The sequence below is a fragment of the Macaca thibetana genome, chromosome 17 (assembly GCF_024542745.1).
Source record: "Macaca thibetana thibetana isolate TM-01 chromosome 17, ASM2454274v1, whole genome shotgun sequence".
NCBI classification, from domain to species: domain Eukaryota; kingdom Metazoa; phylum Chordata; class Mammalia; order Primates; family Cercopithecidae; genus Macaca; species Macaca thibetana.
This window is the reverse complement of record NC_065594.1, coordinates 13,740,507-13,761,315: the sequence shown is the minus strand read 5'-3', so window position 1 is coordinate 13,761,315 and position 20,809 is coordinate 13,740,507. Positions and strand designations below refer to the sequence as shown.

Genomic DNA, 20,809 nt, shown 5'->3' with positions numbered 1-20,809 from the left:
TCTTCTCCTGACATCTTGGAAGTGAAAACAAGATTGGTTTATTTTTTTAAGAGACGAGGTCTTATTCTGTTGCCCAGGCTGGAGTGCAGTGGCACCATGATAGCTCACTGCAGCGTCGACCTCCTGGACCCCAGTGATCCTCCTGCTTCAGCCTCTTGTGTAGCTGGGACTACAGGTGTGTGCCATGATGCCTGGCTGATTTTTAGACTTTTTGTATAGATGGGATCTCACTGTGTTGCCCAGGCATGTCTCAACCTCCAGGCTCAAGCAATCCACTTACCTTGGCCTCCCAACATGCTGGGATTACAGGTGTGAGCCACCATGCTGACCCATTAAAACAAGCATCTTTCACTGGTTTCAAGGTCCAAACCAATGGATTGAGTGACACAACACTTTTATTCTTGACAGGTGATGTTGAAAGAGCAGTAGGAGATAACTTTCAAGTGGGTCTTAGGAGGATTGAAAGGTGGATTCAGATATTCCACCTTTCTGCAGGGTGAAATATTTCTCTTGTGAGTAAATCATTCAAAACAATAGACCGGGAGGTGGATGAGTACTGTCAGTCAGCACATGCCCTTCTGTTCTGTGGAAGAACTTACAATAATGGTGATTGGTTGAATAGATAGTTCATTAAAGTAAATTTAAATGGCCAGAAAAGCAAGTTAGGATTTTAGAACTGTTTCAAGAAGAAAAGCACTTTGTAATATGATGTTTTGGAGTTCATAGACTAACTCACTACAAATAAAATACAAATCTATGGGATGATGGGTATGCTAAGTACCCTTATTTGATTATTATACAACATACACATGTATCAAAACATTCAATTGTACCCCACAAATATGTACAATTATGATGTACCAATTTAAAAAATTCACTGGGTAAGATTGTCTTATTTGTAGAGAGCATATCAGTGAAGAATCTTAGGAAGTAATAAGTGTTTTTTCTGTAGAAGCCATTCCCTCATCTAATCCTATACCATGTTAGTACCCTAGGCTGATTGCAAAAATGCAGCACTGAAGAAGTTTTCATTTAAAGAAATAATTTCAGGTATTCCATTTTTGTTCTTCACAGAGGTTATTTTTGGTGGAATTTTATTGCAAGTGTAGTTATTGTTCCTTATCTGGCAACATTCTCTTGTCAGTTCTATTTTTGGTCTCTTTCCCTCCTCTTACTTATAACTGAGACCACATCTTGCTTTCCATCCAAACAAAATCTTCTCTTTGAAATCGATAAAATTAAAATGAGAAAAGTAAGGAGAAAAATGTAAGTTCAACATTTTATTTTCTTATTTCTAAATAGAGTCTTAAAACTATAATCCATGTTTTGAGATTAGACAAAATGCTTTTTTAGTTTCATTGAAATATCCAACATAAAATTTACATTTATTGGTTACTGGTATCATGGTGGTAGGTTTCTCAGAAGTTCAAAGCTGATAATTACCTCTGCGGAAGAAAGTACTCTTAGATACTCTAAACTAGCAGTCCCCAACTTTTTGGACCAGCGGTTTCGTGGAAGACAATTTTTCCACGGTCTGGAGTTGGGGTTTGGATTGGGGATGATTCAAGTGCATTACATTCATTGTGCACTTTATTTCTATCATTACACTGTAATATACAATGAAATAATTATACAAATCACCATAATGTAGAATCAGTGAAAGCCCCTGAGTCTGTTTTCCTGCAACTAGATGGTTCCATCTGAGGGTGATGGGAGACAGTGACAGATCATCAGGCATTAGATTTTCATAAGGACCATGCAACCTAGATCCCTCACATGAGCCGTTCACAATAGGGTTCATGCTCCTCTGAGAATCTAATGCCACCACTGGTCTGACAGGAGGCGGAGCTCGGGTGATGTGAGTGATGGGGAGTAGCTGTAAATACAGATGAAGCTTAACTCGCTTGCTCACCGCTCAGCTCCTCCTGTGCAGCCCAGTTCCTAATAAGCCACAGACCAATACTGATCCATGACCTAGGGCTTGAGGACCAGTGCTCTAGGCCAGTACTGTCCAATAGAAATATAATATGGGCCTCATTTATAATTTAAGATCTTCTAGCCACTATGTTTAAAAAGCTAAAAAAGGATATGTTGATTTGAATAGTATATTTTATTTAATCCAGTGTATCTAAAGCATTATCATCACAACATGTAATCAAAATGTAATATTTGACATTCTTTCGTATCACACTAAGTCTTCAGGATCTCGAGAGCATTTTATATGATCTCAATTCTGACTGGCTGCATTTCAAGGGCTAAATAGCCCTTGAAACCACATGTGATTAGTGGTTACCATACTAGATAGCACAGCTCTAGAATATAAGTATAATAAAATTAGTACATGTTCTAAATATATACACAACTGTATATAGTTTTAAAACATACTCCCAGCAATGTTAGATTTTTCTTAACATAAATTTTTTTTATTAGATTGTGGAATCTCACAGATATTAAGACAGGCATATTATAGTTGATGGATATTTAAAACGAATGTAATTTATAAATTATTTTTAAAAAGAAAGGCACAACTTCTCTTTCATGTGTAGATTTATGCACATGTATCAATTGAGTTTCTCTGTCTTGTCTTAATTTTGATCAATAGCTTTCCATAGTCTTTATCACTTCTTAATGGCTTGAGTCTTCTTAATTTTTCTTGTTAAAAATATATTGAATGAATAAATTCAGGAGTATAGCAGTTTTAGAACCAACAGTGCAATTTTTTCAGTTAGTTGAAAGCCCACTTTTCTGATAGGCATGGCTTTAAATTTACATTTAGAAACAAAATCATTTGCTTTTCCCTTTGGTTAATGACTGTTACTAGGATGAATGCATCATATTCTTTATCAGTGTCTTACTTTTTCTTTCCATTTAAAATTCTTTTCAAGTCAAATTCACCTTTCAAGACTCAGATTGGCTCTGAGTATCTTAAAATTTCTGCTAAAATAGACCCATAACATTCTTGGATTTGACACAGTCTTGCTCTAGGTATTTTCTTTAACAGTGACAGAAAGTCACTGTTCTCAGCGACACTGGAGATCAGGGTGTGAACTTGGGTTTCACTGGCTTTGAGACCAGAATGCGAGTTAGGAGAGTCAACAGCCCGAACACTGTGTCTCACCCCACTTGTTTTCCCCACTCACCTTTATAATGTACTAATTCAATTGCAGAGATAACACTTTTTTGTGTGCAAAATGTCCTTATGGTCCCCAAGTGTAACTACAAGGAGAGAAGTAGGAAATTAAAATTCCTACTAAATTAAAAATTCTTAAATAGTTCTTTAGCAGAAAATAGCATGTTTGGATACGCTGAAAGAAGGGTATTGAGTATATTAATACATAGATGTGAGCAAATTGCCAGATGGAAAAAAGAAAAAGTGATATCTGAAATCAGTTAGTTAGAGTTCCCAGGGGTGCAAAGGCTGCCATCTTTGAAGACAGGAGCCAGCGAACTTTCTGGAAAGGGCCAGGTAGTAACTATTTTAGGCTTTGTAGGCCATGTAGTCTCTGTCACAACTACTCAGCTATGCCATTGTAACTTGAAAAGCAGCCACAGAAAATATGTAAATGAATGCACATGGCTGTGTTCTAAAACTTTATTTACAAGCAGAGGCTGTTGGTTGGATCTGGCCCATGGACCATAGGTTGCCAACTCTGATAAAAGAGATAAGCCTCAAGAAAAGATCTGTTTAGTAGCTACATCACAATGTTCACCTCCTGTTACTTGGGAATACCTGCACTGTGGGAATAACTTTCTCCTGAATCATGTCACATTTCCCACAAGGAAACATGAATTTCTTATGCATATTCCCATACCCCAAGGCAGCTATTTTATTAGGTAAGATACGTGTTTGGTTGTTTAACAGAAGCTGGAAAAATAGTGCCTTAAGCAAGAGAGAAAATAATTTCTGTTGCATGTAACTTCCGCATGTAAGCAGGCTAAGGCTGATGGGTGACTCCTGGGTGTTACCTCCTCTTCATCCCATCATGGCTCATGCCACCCAGTCTGCACTGTGGCTAGAAAGAAGAGGAAAAAGGAAAGGGGTAGGCGTATCCCTTCTCTTTAGGAGTGTAGCAGCCAAAAGGAAACATCCCCTTCGCCATCTGAAGTTTCACTGAGAAATCAACTGACAAAAGGCAGATTAGTAGGAGAAGGCCTACAAAATTTATTTTAATGTTCAAAGGCACAGGAGAATTGCATGAGATTGATTACCCAGTAATCCAGTGAGGTGCAGATGTATAAACGAGGTATACCCTTCTTCATAGGGGAAGAGGAGCTGGGGTGAATGTGGCAATTTGAGGGATAGTAAATGAAGTTTTGGGGAAATGAATGGACTTGGAGAACATACGGTGGCCTGGGACAAAGTCTGTTGGACATGCAGAGCAGACAGCAGCTGGTAAATGATTCTCTCTGAAAAACTAAATGGGGCTGAAAGACAATGGTTGGTGGCAAACATCTGTCAGGTGTGTTGACAGACTTCAGTCTTTCTTCCTGTGACCTGAGTTCAGTTAATGGCCACACCTGGAAGGAACCAGAGATAATTGTTTTCTTCTTTGGTGGGTCCATACTTTTGGCAGATAAGGAAGGTCCAGACTTTAGAGGACAGACAGCTTCATCCTGTGCTTTGGGACAGACAGGATTGAGAGACAGGTGTGTGTATGAGGGGGAAGATCAGATATACCTTGAAGTTGCTGTATTTTTTTTTTTTTTTTTTTTTTGAGACAGAGTCTCACTCAGTTGCCTAGGCTGGGGTGCAGTGGCATGATCTTGGCTCATTGCAGCCTCTGCCACATGGGTTCAAGCAATTTTCATGCCTCAGCCTCCCAAATAGCTAGGATTACAGGTATGTGCCAACACACCTGGCTAATTTTTGTATTTTTAGTAGAGATGGGGTTTCACTATGTTGTATAGGCTGGTCTCAAATTCTCGGCCTCAAGCGATCTGCCTGCCTCAGCCTCCCAAAAGTGCTGGGATTACAGGCATGAACCACAGCAGCCAGTCAAGGTTGCTTCTTTAGTCCAGCTTGTCAAAGTGCTGTATTTGGGGTATAGGTTTCTGAGCCCCAACAAAGTAAAACATTGAAGTTGCTCACATCATTTCCGTTCACGTCTCATTGGCTAGCACTTAGTCACACAGCCTCGTCAATATGCAAGACAGGGATGGGCTAAGAAATGTGTACATATTCTGGGCAGCCATGGGCCTACATAAAACCAGGGCTTCTACTGCCAGAGAAAAGATCAATGACAACTGGAGGGTGGGTGGCAGTCTTGGTTGCAACTAACTATTCTGTTTTCATTTGAATTGTAGAACAGTATTTGTACTGTGTTTACTGGGTTGGAACAGTATTTGTATTTATAGAACAGTATAGACCTGAAAGGATTCACTTACATTTTAATGTTATATTTTATTGTGTTTTATGTTCCAGATTGTATGCTGTGATATTTGGGAATAGAGGTTGCCCTAAAGTCTTTAGACGTATCTTCAGAAAGTAGTAACAGCTATCTTCTATATATGGCTAGAATACTGTTTTAGAACTTATGTGGCAAAAGCATCTTGCAACACTGCCATTTTCCCTTTCTGAGCCTAAGCAGATATTGCTAATAAATCACAGCATTCTTTTCCACTGAGGCCAGACTGAGCCTTAGAGTCTTTTATATCCTCCTCCAGACAACCTCGACCATTCACAGAAAGTTGGGATGCAGTCACCTATTTATTTGACTTCTTGGCTTAAAGTTTTATCATTCTTTTTGTATCTTTAACATCAAACTTATCTGTAGATGTTGATATGCCAATATATGAATGGAATGCTGTTTTTTGCCTTTTAAGTAAGTCAACTCTCCTTTCTTAACTTTTGTCAGATTTTTATCTTGTTCTCATTTCCAGATCATGAACTATATCTCATTTTTATATAATTAACTTTAGTCACAAAACCAAAAGTGCAATCATTTTATTCAACCTCCTAATTTTACAAATAGAGAAACTGAAACTCCAGAAGAGGAAAGGACTAACCCACGGGCACACAGCTAGAAAATGGCAGGTTTGAAACCAGTCTCCTGAAACCCCGACTCCTCTCCTAGAACTCTTATTTTTCAAGGTCAAATCAATAAATGACAAGAGTAATTGATAATCAGTAACCATTACGATGGCAGTTGGGTGAAGTAGAATAATAATAGAACTTTAATTTTTCAAGTTTCTATTTCTTGCATGTGTAGGCAGGAACCAACACATTTCACTTTTTCTTATATCAAAGAAATGGTATCCCGGGCAATATTTGCTCCCATGTTCGACTGCTTCTAGAACTTTTCAGATTTTATAAAATGAATTTGACATTGTCAAAAATAGAATTTGAAGGCTGCTTTCTAGGACATCCTCATTTTGCTTAGGCTATAAAGAATGGTGCGGCTGTTCTTGTAATACCTTGGCATTTTCTGTCTCAGTAAGATGCCTTTATGTGATATCCACAGCGATGACTTTTGTGTAATATTTTCCACATGAATTTATAATAGCAATTTTGAATTGTTTTTAGTATATTTTGACTCATGGACCTATCAGTTTATGTTGATTCGCATTTTACTTAGAATTCCTTGCTCACCCCAAATTGCTGGTACTCTCTCAGGGAAAGCTGTGCACTTCAGTTCTCCTTATGTGCAAACAGTTTCTCAGCAGGTGTGCTACTTATAACTACTATACATGAAAGCTCTCATCAGTAGCCAAGTAGGGTTAGATTTTTCTCAGACTTTCAAGAGCAGAAAAAAATCTCAGCAAAAATAAGTACAAAAAAGAGACTATTTATAGACAAGTAAATCTAACTATAGTGTGGACATCTAAGAGAGTATAATCTTTAAAAAAACAGAGATTTTAGAAGATTGACCAAATCTTTCGATTAAAACTTTAATTTAATCCTCTAAGTATCAAAACTTCTGGCACTTTCACATGATAGAAAAAAATGAGTCTAGTACAGTAAACCAAAGGAAATTTTGATAAGGAACATTTCTTGATTTAACTATTAATTAGATTAAAAGTTTAAAAGACACTGAGGAATTTCCGTCCTTTCATCTTCCAATTTTAAGGAAAGAGCTTAAAAGCAGTTAACTTCATGAGTATAACCAAAAGACTGAAAAGTAATTTGAGTACAATGTAGCTCAACCTTAAGCCCAGCTTCTTTTACCAAACCTTGAAAACATTGTATCCTCTAAGACAATGCTCTCCTCTATACTAAAACCATACTCAGGTAAATTCAGAAATGCCTGGCCATCATTGACAGAGTCTCCCAGGATGCATGGTACCCAATTTAATATTGCTACTTCCAAGTTGGCCAACAGTTTATTTACCTAGTCAAAACCCTTCTGAATAGATAAGCAACTACCCACATGAGGTGGGGAAGGTGGGGGGAAACTATCACAGGATAAAACACAACATAGACAAAGGCATGGAGGTGTGAGAGAGCATATGCCATTTTGGTTGTTTTGTGTGGTGGGGGTATATGGTGAGCGGGAATATGTGGCAGAGAATTCAGTTCAATAATTCAGAAAATATTAAGTGACTCTGGTTAGCTTGAGCAGTGTTCTGACACTCTTAGGATGCAGAGATGAATGTGACACCGTCTTTGTCCTTGAGTAATTCATGTGTCACACATACATTATAATCAGGTGAGGGTGGGTACAAGAGTAGAGGAAATGTCAGGTTCGTTTGTTCATGCTCATTCATTTACAAAAAAGGCAGTGCCGGCCCTGATGCCAGGCATCATGCTGGGGGCAGAAGTACCTACAAAGGTGAGCAGCAGTGCTCATTGCCTTCTTAGAGGGACCACATAGCAGAACCTCAGCCTCAGATCTTGATCAAGCAGTTTTAGTAACATGTATACACCAGCAACTGTGACAAGTGTCACTCAGAAGTACCAAGTCCTAAAGAACCTGTAATGTGGGATTTGTTGTAATTAGTCAGGTCAGGGAGGTAATTAGTGTAATTAGTGAGGTAGTAAATTGTATTTACTACCAGTCCTCTTACACAATAGTTTTCCATGCTTGGATTCTAATTTGCTTTATCCTTTGGATGCTTAGAGTTCATTTCAAGCGATTTTTGAAAGGTTACCTGGGTAACAGATTGTCTGAGCCCTTGTATCTCTGAGAATATTTGTCTTCTGGTTTCATAAATGAATGACAATACTCACATAGAAAAGTCTTAATTACAGCTCCACTGCTTAAACTCTCTAGAATTTCAGTCCTTGTCTTTTGGTAATGTAATTTAGAATTCATATATTAGGTCTTTCTAATGTTTTCCTTTTAGGCAGCTTTATTTTTCCATCTGAATCATACAGTTTTTTTACATTAAAACAATTTTGGCAGTTTCTTACAAAACTAAACGTACTCTTACCATATGATCCAGCAATTGTGCTCCTTGATATTTACCCAAATGAGCTGAAAACTTATGTCCACATGAAAACCTGCACATGAATGTTTATAGCAGCGTTATTTGTATTTACCAAAATGTGGAAGAAATCAAGATGTCTTTGAGTAGGTGAGTGGATAAACTGTGGTACAACCAGACAATGGAATATTATTCAGTGCTAAAAAGAAATGAGTTAAAAAGCCATGAAAAGATACGGAGGAATCTTAAATGCGTATTACTAAGTGAATGAAGCCAATTCGAAAAGGCTACATACCATATAATTCCAACTCTATGACATTCTGGAAAGGCAAAGCTATGTAGGCAGTAGAAGAATCAGTGGTTGCCAGGGGTTAGAGGGGAGGAAGGGATGAATAGATGAGGCACAGAGGACAGTGAAACTACTCTGTCTGATACTATAATGCTGGGTACATGCCATTACACATTTGTCCAGACTCAGAGAATGCACAACACTAAGAGTGAACCCTAATGTAAACCATGGGCTTTGGGCAACAATGATGTGTCAATGTAGGTTCACTGACTACAGTGAATGTTCAAAGCTGTTAATCATAATAGTCAAAAGAGTGGAAACAACCCAAATGTCTGTCAACTGATAAATGGCTAAATAATATGAGGTACATTCTTACAAAGGAATATTATTTCTCAATTAAAAGGAATGAAGTATCAATACATGCTTACAGCATAGATAAATCTTGAAAACAGTCTACTCCAGGAAAGAAGCTGGTCACAAAAGACCACGTTTATTATGGTTCCATTTATATTATATCTATAGACTAGGCAAATCTATACAGACAGGAAGTATATTACCTGTGTTGGGTTTAGTTTCCTCTTCTTCTTTGTTGAGGTGGAAAATTAGATTGGAGATCACCTTCTTTTTTTTGTTTTTTTTTTTAAGGAAAAAGGTGTTTACAGCTATAAATTTTCCTCTGAGCACTGCTTTCTCAGCATCCCATAACTTTTGTTTTATTGTGTTTTTGTTTTTATTTATATCAAAGTATTTTTTGAATTTTCTTTGTGATTTCTTCTCCAACCATGGGTTATTTAGAATTTTGTTGTTTGTTAATTTCCACATATTTGTAAATGCCTCAAATTTCCTTCTGATATTAATTGATAATTTAGTTTCATTGTGGTCAGAAAGCATATTTTGCATAATTTTGATCCTTGTGAACTTACAGAGACATGTTTAAGGCCTAGTATATAATCAACCTTGGAGAATGTTCTATGTGTACTTGTGAAGAATGTGTAATCTGTTGTTGCTGGGTGGATTGTTTTATAGATGTCTGTTCGGCCTAGGTGGTTTACGGTGTTGTTCAAGTCCTCTATTTCCTTGTTGATCTTCTCCCTTGTTCTATTCATTATTAAAGTGGGGGTAGTGAAGCCTCCAGCTATTGTTGTTGAATTTCTTATTTCTTTAATTCTGTCCATTTTTGCTTTGTGTATTTATTAGGTGTATACATGTTTTAATTGTTATCTTCCTGATGAATTGACCCTCTTGCCATTATGAAATGTCCCTCTTTAACTCTAGAAACATTTTTCTTGTTGTTGTTTTAAATCTACTTGGTATGATATTACTACAGCCACTCTGGCAGTTTGACAGTTGACATTGATCTTGTTTCAACACATAGCAAATCTCAAAGTAATTGTATCTAGTAAGATACAGTAAAGATGAGTTCACCAAATGATTAAAAATTAATTTTTCATAACTGTACAGCTCGGCTACGGTAAACATATTGTTGACTTTAGATGCATAGGGATATAGCACTGTGTAATTAAATTATACTGCCATGCTGAAGAAAGAAATGAAGCATAGAGCTTGAACAATTCCCTCGCATGTTCGTACTGTCATTAAAATATTCTCCACATGCCTGAAGTGTTTGGGTCACATTCTCCTATTAAGCCTAAAGGGTATTTATTATGATTTAGCACAAGACTAAAACTATCAAGAAAAGACTATCTTCATGCGTTAGCTTAGATCATTAGCTTATGGCACTTCTACCTGATTGAGGATTCACAACATACTATAATTAATTAATCTCTATATTCAACAAATATTTACTGAACATCAACTACTTGTTGACCCTGATTTAAGCACCTGGAATACAATAAATGAACAAGACATACATGTTCTCATGGAACTGAAATTCTAGTGTGAAGATTAAACACACAAATAAGAATTTTTCTTTATTACAGGTTACATGAAGAAAATAAAACATGATGGTGTGATAGTGAATGAAGTGGGGGATATGGATCAATTTTAAATGTGTTGGTCTGCAGAAGTATCTCTGCAGAGTTGGCATCTGAGAGGAGACCTAGTGATTAGGATCAGTTAGATGAGGAGCCGAGGGAAGAATGACCCAGGTAGAGTGACCTGCAAGTGCAAACTCCTGAGACCAGAATAGGGCTGTCTTATTTAGAAAGTATAACAAAGGTTGGAGCACAGTAAGCATTGGTTGGAGCACAGTGAGCAAAAGAGGAGAGCTGGGAGAGGAAGTCAGAGAATAGACAAAGATATTAACAGAAAGCCCACACCGTAAGGGACGCAGTAAGGAATTTGGATGTTATTCTACATGTACTCAGAAGTCATTGGGGGGTTTTTAACCAGACAATTGATGTGATGAGTGTTTTACACACCTTATTTTGGATTTGGTGTGAAGAACAGATATTAGGATGGGGCAGGTCTGCAAGCAGGAGATAGTTCAGATAGGAGATCACACAGTGGCTGATACCAGGTATTTGCAATAGAAACTGAAAAGTGGGTGGAATCAGGGTATATTTTGAAGGTAGATATGATTCCTAGGTTTTGTACCCTAAATTGGGTTGTAAATTTAATTGGATTATAGCACTATTTACTGAGATATAGAATAGTACTGGGGTTAAGAAACAGGTTTTGGAGGCCAACACACACATACACACACACACACCCCAATAACAGAAAGGCAAAGCACACACGTTCTGTCTTGAATATGTTAAGTTGGAGGTGTAAATGTTAAGTTTACATCTAAGTGTAGATTGTAAGTAGTCCATTAGATATTAGAGTATGAAACTCATCAAGGAGGTTGGGCCCAAATACATAAAATTGGATGCAATTAGGTATCATCTATAGCTATGGGAGATCATCAAGAGGGAGAGCATAGATCAAAGATAGAAAAATGATGAAGATTGACTCCTGGGACCTCAGATGGGGGTCTTGCAGAAGAGGAGTGGCCAGTAAAGTAACTGAAGAAGAATGGACAGGGAAGTAGTAGGAAAGCTAAGAGGTGGGTTTCATGGGAATCAAGAGATAGAAATATTTCAGGAAGGAGAGCCTGTTCACTCTGTAAACTGTTGTTGAGAGAGTGCAATACGGTCAGCGAATTAAAGATTGTCTTTGGTAGAAGGGGAGTCACTGGTGCTTGGTTATGGGCAGTTCCACTGGGTTGGAGTGTAAGAGAGAAAGCCTACTGAAGGGGATCAAAGAGATGTCTGGAAGTGAAGCCATAGGGGCAGTGGATGGTAGAGAGCTATTTTAATCAGTTTTGCTGTAATAAGGAGCAGAGAATTGGGAGCAATCTTTGTGGAGGATTGCAGGATCATGGGAACACTCGTTAAAGAAGGGAGACCCTACAGCAAATGTGTATGCTCATGGAAACAAGAAAGACACTAAAAATTCCAAAGAGAGTCAGAAATCCTTGAGAAGCATAGAGAGGATCTGATCCAGAGCACAATGTGGTAGACTTTGCTGGGAAGACAAACGCTTCTTCCATTGAAACAGGAAGAAAAGCAGAGTGTGTGTTTTCCAACACAGGTGGAGATGATGCTAGGAAGATAGGGGAATTCCTATATGGTTGTGTCTAGTTTCTCAGTGAAGTATGAGGTAAGGTCATCAGTTAACAGTTATTATAACAAGTGGGTTATAGGGAATATTGGGGATCAGAAAACAGATGAAAAGGTGTTAAAGGGACCTCTTGAAGAATGGGAGAAATTTGCTTCTAGGGAGCATATTAAATTTATGAGAAATTTTTTGGAGCTGTTTGAAATTTAAAGAGAGTCCAGTTATCACAGCTACATTTATTTTCTCCAGAGCATTTTGTCAGATAGGCGGATAGTTCATGTGGTGTTGCTTATTTTCCCAAGTGTGTGAAAATTTATTTAGAGGATCACGAAGCAATAATGTGTGAAATGTGCTTATCACCCTGCCCCATATACACACATATCTATACATACACATCATTCACATGCGTACTGCACTCTCATGTGTGTTCACACACACATCACACTACATACACACACTCACCACATTCACAAGCTCTATTGTACATACTTCTTGCAATAAACTTTTATTTATTTATTGAGACGGAGTCTCACTCTGTCTCCCAGGCTGGAGTGCAGTGGCACGACCTCGGCTTATTGCAACCTCTGCCTCCTGGGATGAAGAATTTCTGCCTCAGCCTCTGGAGTAGCTGGGTTTACAGGCGTGTGCTGCTATGCCTGGGTATTTTTTGTATTTTTAGTAGAGATGGGGTTTCACCATGTTGGCAAGGCTGGTCTCTAACTCCTGACCTCAAGTGATCCGCCTGTCCTGACCTCCCAAAGTGCTGGGATTACAGGTGTGAGCCACAGCTCTTGGCCGCAATAAACTCTTAACACTTTATTGCTGTTTTTGAAGTAGCTGAGAATTGAAGAGGCCTTGTAGTTTCTTCTCGATAAATCATTGTCCTCCCTGTTTTTCAAGTGTTTTAAAAATGATCATGAAATAGAGGTAATTTTAGGATTCCATTATGTCCCTTTGGGTCACCCCTTTGTTGGAATTTGCCTTTGGAGCTTTTTCCTTTGACATCTAGCATCCTACGTCCTGGCTGTCACCAGATCGTCTCAGGCAGTGAGCCTTCTCTAGACTTTCCACACCCACCCATCACCCCTGTTCTCTCACCAGCATAGCTAGATTCAGGCTGTGCGACCTATTGTGTGGTATGGGAACAGTAATAATTTATTGTGAGGATTAAAAAATATACTGCATAGAGAATGCCCAGTTTCATGTGCAGAGTACGTTTTTAATAAATGCCAAAATAAACTCTCTTTCTCTCTCCCTCAATCTCTCTCTCTGAATATCTCTTACCTATTTTACCTGCTCTGGTCATATTTCCTCAAGTATCTTCATTTAGCTAAGCAGTTTTTACTACTATTAATTAACTACCGATAATAGAATTTAAAATTGTAGTTCTTTGGGAAATACTGTGAGAATCTATGTGGACTCCAATAACAGGGCTTCAGGTTGACAAAAGAGGTATATTTTGAGCATGCAGACCTTTTCATTTGACTCAAATTCTGCAGAAGGACTGACTTTGAGCATCATGAATTAAACTAAACTATAACACTGAGCAAAGAAAATTAAAATATTTTCATGTCTTGGTTGTTAGAGTACTTGATAAATATAAGGAATTATTAGGCCTTTTGAAATAGCTTTGAAATAACACAGATTTGTGCTGTATCCAAGGATTCTTGACAATGTAACAGAACAACATTGCAGTAAAAGGGGAAAAAGGTGTTGTGTCACTGAATAAAGTCAAAGGTATTTCTTTAAAAATAATTCCCTTGGGAGTGTGGTTGATACCATCACTTCATTTCAGGTTCAGCTCCTGTGACAAAGGCTGTCACCTTTGCTCCTCAAGTCCCAAGAGGAAAGTCATTCTTGGTCTCTAAGGACAGGGGGTTTTAGATAAATGCATCTTATTTATGAGCTTCTTCTCCCTTCACTATTATTCTCTATGTGGTCTGAAAACAATACTAATGACTAAGGTAAATCCTGAGTGGTAACAGAAAGTAACAAAACGTAATCGTGCTTTTTTAAAGTTATGCCATTGAGCACATTAGCTTTTTGTGACTTGCGGCGCATAATAGAATTGTTCAGAGGCAAACCTGAGACTTTGTGTTTTGATCTTTTACACTTCCCTTCTATTCCCTAGTTCTTAGAAACGCTAACAAATTATATATTATCGATTATGTTAAAGTGTGTACTGGCAAGTGCAAGTAATACTACACTTGTATTGATCAGCAGCAATGGCTCATAATCTATGTCGGGTATGGCTGGCCCAGTGCAGGCATTGTAACCATGTCATATTATGCATGCAAAACCATGTTCCTTTGGTTTTGATGATATGCGAAGTAGCAGACTGTTTTCTTAGTTCTCATAAGTTGAATTTTCCCCTGAAGACTCATTATGAAAAAGCATGTTAAAAAATGTGGTGTCATTACAAGATTGTTCTCACTTGGCAACAAGCAACAAAAGGAAAAAAAAAAAACATTTCTGACAATTTCTGAAATGCGATCATTAGAAATCACACTCTGAAATTAATGAGATTCTAGAAAAAGCCAAGCGCTTAAGAGATCATATCATGTATACAACTTGATGAGGGGTTTAAATGGGGACTGATTATTTGCTAAGTGTAGGCAGTGGTTTCCATGATCAGCTACTTTCTTACTACTGCTGCATGATGAAAATGGAGCAGATCCACAATTATAAACATTGAACGGATTACAGAACATTCTGACCTGGAGGAAATTATACGTAATTAAATGAAAAACTAACGCTTTCGTTTTACTTATCTAGGGATAGTCCTCTCTCCTTCTCTGCCTCCCTCCTTCCCTCCCTCCCTCTCCCACCCCTTTCACTCTCTGTCTTTGAGATGAGGAAATATTTTAAAAAACAGCTACAAAGGAGTAAATTCTCCCACCCGAACACTTCAGTCTCCCATTTAGTGTTTCTTGTTTTTCCCCATCTGTTGACTCTCGTATCTCCCCCGCTGTTGTGGTCTCCACCTGGCCCGGTGTGAGTTTTCTCTGGCGCGTCGGTCTCCATGGAGACAGACTGCTCCAAGGGCGGCGCCCTGCACAGTTTCTAGCCAGGAGCCTCCCCGGACCTTTCGTGGGTGGGTGCAGCCTGTTTCTGAGCACAGTATAGAAAGGAGGAGGAGTTGCCTCTCTACAGAGGAACAAAAATGTGTTTGGGACCTAAATTCCTCCCTCCCTGTGGTCCTGCAGATGCAGTTGGATAAAACCCTGAGAGGAAAGTTGGGACGCTCTGTGTTTCCTTTGCTTCGGTGTCAGGAGAGCTAAGACAATTGCCAGAAGGACCCCAGGGGGAAGCAGAGTCAGGCACAGAACAGAAGGATAATTAAGCATCTCTCTTACAAACTTACATCAGCAGTCCAACTGTGCATGGGAAAGGCTGTTAACTAGAAACCTGGAGAAATATATGGTAACTGGGCACATATTCCACCATAAATTACACAATTATTCTGAATAGAGAAGTATTAAAATCCATAAAAATTTTGTCTGCTAATAACTAGAGCAACTGGGCCATTAAAAAAAACTGTCCAAAAAATTGCTTATTTTACAGAGAAAGCTTACAGGTTTATAGGAAAGCATAAATTCATTGAGAGCCTGTTGTGCTCACACTGTGGGCATTCCAGCGTTTTAATTTGTTTCTACAAATGGCAATACTTTCACACAGGCATGATCGGAAAGTTTTATCATTCGATTTTTAGAGCTGAATAAAAACCTCAACTTGCCTATGTGATAGAAGTTTTAATGTTTAGTGAAAAAAATAAGTGAATGTGATAGACGTTGAGCAAATGCCAATTCTTATAATTCCTGGGTATCAAAAATCACTCTGGTATTGGAGACACCAGAATTGACGGCCAAATTCCTTTGTGTTCTAAGCAGAGTTCTGCGGAATGACATTATTAGCTCCTTGGTGTGCACTGATATCTCTGGGCATCTGGCTAAATCCAGCATTCAATTTTTGGTCACTGTCTTGCTGGAATTCACTCTCAATTTGCAGTCATCGTTCTCTGAATTACTGCTTTTAAATTGATCTTTTTTTTTTTTTGAAGCTCACGTCTCTACCTTCTGGATGTGCAGAAAGAAGTGTCTATAAAACAATAATGACTAGCATGTATGATGTGTGTTACAGTTTGCAGTGCCTCTCTGAACATACCTGATTTCATCTGTGTCTTACAGGAAGGCTGAGAGATAGGAACTGTTATGATAATTGAGGCCCATAGAGATGAAGTTATATGCCCGAGGTCACAAAACTAGTAAGACCCAGTTCTTTTCACTTCAGAGCCTATGCTTCGCTACATGCTCCTTAACAGTTTCTTAATGCTAACCATAGGTGTTCTTTCCTTAAAGAGTCACGAAGACACTAGATTGCAAATCACTAGAGGACAGAAACAAGATTCTATAGTTCTCTTGGAATGGTGCCTCAGTACCGTGGTCACCTGTGTGTTTCTCCTCTGCAGGATACAAAGAATTCCAGCTGTACTTATGTACCACAAGACATGATGATTCCTACGAACTTTCTAGGAATGAAAATGATAAATCTCTTCAATTTCAGCACTACTCCTTTGATATCTATGCAGTGCCTGCCAAAAGCAAATAACCAGAAATAAGTGGCTCTTGGAATCCTAAGACTCTAACCAAGCTGCTTTTCTTTTTGGTTTGGTAGGAGGAGAGCTTGTGTTACTGAGACAGCCCTGTTTGGGCAGGCTGCACAGCTCTGTGGCTAGAATGCTACCCTAGCCTTTTCCATGTGACTCTATAAGTGATCTTGGGCTTGTCATTCCTAGCCCAGGGCTTAATAGTGTCAATGGACAACCAGAAAGCTTGTCCAAACAGCTAGTGACTAATGGGTCTCATTTATCATTTAGTTTTCTGACTGTTAATAATTTAGCAAGTAATAGTTCAATGACTACTGCAGCAAGCATTGTGCTCAGTGTATGTAAAGAACAATAAAACATTGTTCCTGGCATTAAAGACGTCATTGTCCAATACATTTGCCACTCATATGAACTTATAAATCCTGCCACTGATGGATAGATTTGAGACTTTGCAAGAGAGAAGCTGAAACACTGGGAAGGCATTTAACCCTGGTTGTCTAAAATCATGTGAACTGGTGACAAAGCTAGACAAGGGATCTAGTGTGTCCCCAGGCCTGTCTTCCACCACTGGACTGCCTTGTAAAATATGGTTGCATCATCTCAGGATGAAGAGCAATGCTGATTATTGGCTAATTTTGGCTTAGTGAGGCTTGGTTATCAAGTGCACTTCCTGAGACTCCTGTATTTCCTGGTTTAATTGTGGCTGATGACGTACTTGTAACCAAGGCACTCGGCTCAGCCCAAGCACTTCTATCTGGGTACCAGGGTGCCTGCCAAGTAAACAGGCACTTTTCTGTGCTATGTCTGAAAAAAAAAAAAAAAAAAAACATGCAAAGAATAGGGCATCATGGCAGATGGGAGGCAGGACTAGATTGCAGCTCCGGACAGAGCAGCATGCGAAGGCTTGCATTGTGAATTTTATCTCCAGATCAACTGCAAGAACAAACCGGCAATCCGGAGAGGACCCAGAGACCCTCTGAAGGAAGCAGACTGCTCCTGCAGGACCCGGGAGACACCCCGAACACTGTGAGTGCCCCAACTGTGGAAGTGGGAAAGGGAGACCCGCGTCTCCCGAACACACACCCCCACTGTAGAAGATGAAGGTCTGTTTGTGGGAGAGGTTTCTGACTTTACCTGGAGCTGGGTCAAGTTGAAGAGCCAAGGCGAGTGAAATACAGCAGTAGAGGAAGCAGCAGACAGGCCCTGGGAGCTCACTGGATCCCCAGGCAGCCCATTCCTGCCTAGCACCACAGGGATCCATCAGGAGGGTGGTCAGAGGAGCCTGAGGTAAAACTCCACAGGGAGAAGGAATTCTGTAGCTGAACTTTGTAACAATTTGAACAAGGCAAGAATCCTCCTTGCCTGAACTCAGGGGAGGGCACGAATCCCGGCTTGCAGAGTCCGCGGGAGCGGGGGCAGGGGCGGGGAGAACCAAAGTCCTTTTCTTTCGCAGCTGGGAGCCAGATAGCCTCAGGCAAGTTTTCAAGCACCTCTCGCCCTCTGCCTGGAAACAGACTGGGGCTGTTGAGGGGGCACAGTGGGAGTGAGACCCGACCTTTAGTTTGCATAGAAGCTAGGTGAGGCCTGTGACTGCGGCTTTCCACCTCTTCCCTGACAACCTGCATGACTCAGCAAAGGTAGCCATAATCCTCCTAGGTACACAACTCTCATGACCTAGGAATCTCTCCTACATCCCCCACAGCAGCTGCAGCAACTCTCAACCAAGGAGAGTGAGCTCAGACATACCTAGCCCCGCCCTCACCTGATGGTCCTTCCCTACCCACCCTGGTAGTGGAAGACAAAGGGCATATAATCTTGGGAGTTCTAGGGTCCTGTCCACCGCAGGTCCCACTCCACATGACTACAGCTGATGCTTTATGGAAAGCGCCACCTCCTGGCAGGAGGCCAACCAGCACAAAAATAGAGCATTAAACCACCAAAGCTAAGGACCCTCATGGAGTCCATTGCACACCCTGCCATCTCCACCGGAACAGGTGCTGGTATTCAAAGCTAAGAGACCCATAGATGGTTCATATCACAGGACTCTGTGCAGACAACCTCCAATATCAGTCTAGAGCTGGATGGACTCACAGGGTGGCTAGACCCAGAAGAGAGACAACAATTACTGCAATTCAGATCACAGGAGGCCACATCCATAGGAGAAGAGGGAGAGTGCTACATCAATGGAACACCTTGTGGGACAAAAAAATCTGAACAACAGCCTTCAGCCCTAGACCTTCCCTCTGACAGAGCCTACCCAAATGAGAAGGAACCGGAAAATCAACCCTAATAATATGACAAAACAAGGCTTATCAACACTCGCCTCCCCAAATCACACCAGTTCACTAGCAAGGGATCCAAACCTAGAATAAATCCCTGATTTACCCAAAAAAGAATTCAGGAGGTTAGTTATTAAGCTAATCAGGGAGGGACCAAAGAAGGGCAAAGCCCAATTCAAAAAACAAACAGGAAGTGAAGGGAGAAATATTCAAGGAAATAGATAGCTTAAAGGTAAAACAATACAAACATTAGGAAATTTTGAACACACTTTTAGAAATGCAGAATGGTCTGGAAAGTCTCAGCAATAGAATTGAACAAGTAGAAGAAAGAAAAACAGACCTCAAAGACTAGGTCTTCAAATTAACCAATCCAACAAAGATAAAGAACAAAGAATAAGAAAATATGAATAAAGCCTCCAAGAAGTCTGGGATTATGTTAAACAAACAAACCTAAGAATAATCAGTGTTCCTGAGGAAGTAGATGATTCTAAAAGCTTGGAAAACCTATTTGGGGGAATAATCAAGGAAAACTTCCCTGGCCTTGCTAGAGACCTAGACATCCAAATACAAGAAGCACAAAGAACACCTGGGAAATTTATCTCAAAAAGATCTTTGCCTAAGTGCATTATCCAAAGTTAAGATAAAGGAAAGAATCTTAAGAGCTGTGAGACAGAAGTGTCGGGTAATCTATAAAGGAAAACCTGTCAGATTAACAGCAGATTTCTCAGCAGAAACCCTACAAGCTAGAAGGGATTGGGGCCCTATCTTCAGCTTCCTCAAACAAAACAATTATCAGCCAGGAATTTTGTATCCAATGAAACTAAGCATCATCATATACAAAGAAAAGATACAATCAGTTTCAGACAAGCAAATGCTGAGAGAATTCACCATTACCAAGCCACCACTACAAGAACTGCTAAAAGGAGCTCTAAATCTTGAAACAAATCCTGGAAACACATCAAAACAGAATCTCTTTAAAGCATAAATAACACAGGACATATAAAACAAAAATACAAGTTAAAAAGCAAAACAAAAAAGAGTACACAGGCAACAAAGAGCATAATGAATGCGATGGTACATCACATTTCAATACTAACATTGAATGTAAATGACCTAAATGCTCCACTGAAAAGATACAGAACTGAAGAATGGGTAAGAACTCACCAACCAACTATCTGCTGCCTTCAGGAGACTCACCTAACACATAAGGACTCACATAAACTTAAAGTAAAGGGGTGGAAAAAGGCATTTCATGCAAATGGGCACCAAAAACAAGCAGGGGAACTATTCTTATATCAGACAAAACAAACTTTAAAGCAACAGCAGTTAAAAGAGACAAAGAGGAACATTATATAATGGTAAGAGGTCTTGTCCAACAAGAAAATATCACAATCCTAAACATATATCTACCTAACACTGGAGGTCCCAAATTTATAAAACGATTACTAATAGACCTAAGAAATGAGATAGACAGCAACACAATAATAGTGGGGACTTCAATACTCCACTGACAGCACTAGAAAGGTCATCAAGAGAGAAAGTCAACAAAGAAACAATGGATTTAAACTATGCCTTGGGACAAATGGACATAACAGATATATACAGAACATTTCATCCAATGACCACAGAATAAACATTCTATTCAACAGTAATGGAAATTTCTTCAAGATAGACCATATGATAGGCCATAAAACAAGCCTCAATAAATTT

The 20,809-nt window shown here is 39.3% G+C and overlaps 1 long non-coding RNA gene across 2 annotated transcripts in view; it reads right to left on the bottom strand.

The window, feature by feature from the left end:
- Nucleotides 1-18,164, bottom strand: part of LOC126940324 (uncharacterized) — a 32,417-nt gene extending 14,253 nt beyond the window's left edge. For both annotated transcript variants that reach the window (XR_007720703.1, XR_007720704.1), the window contains exon 1: nucleotides 17,955-18,164. This is a non-coding gene — a long non-coding RNA (uncharacterized LOC126940324). The remainder of the gene's footprint in view (nucleotides 1-17,954) is intronic.
- Between the last annotated feature and the right edge of the window lie 2,645 nt (nucleotides 18,165-20,809).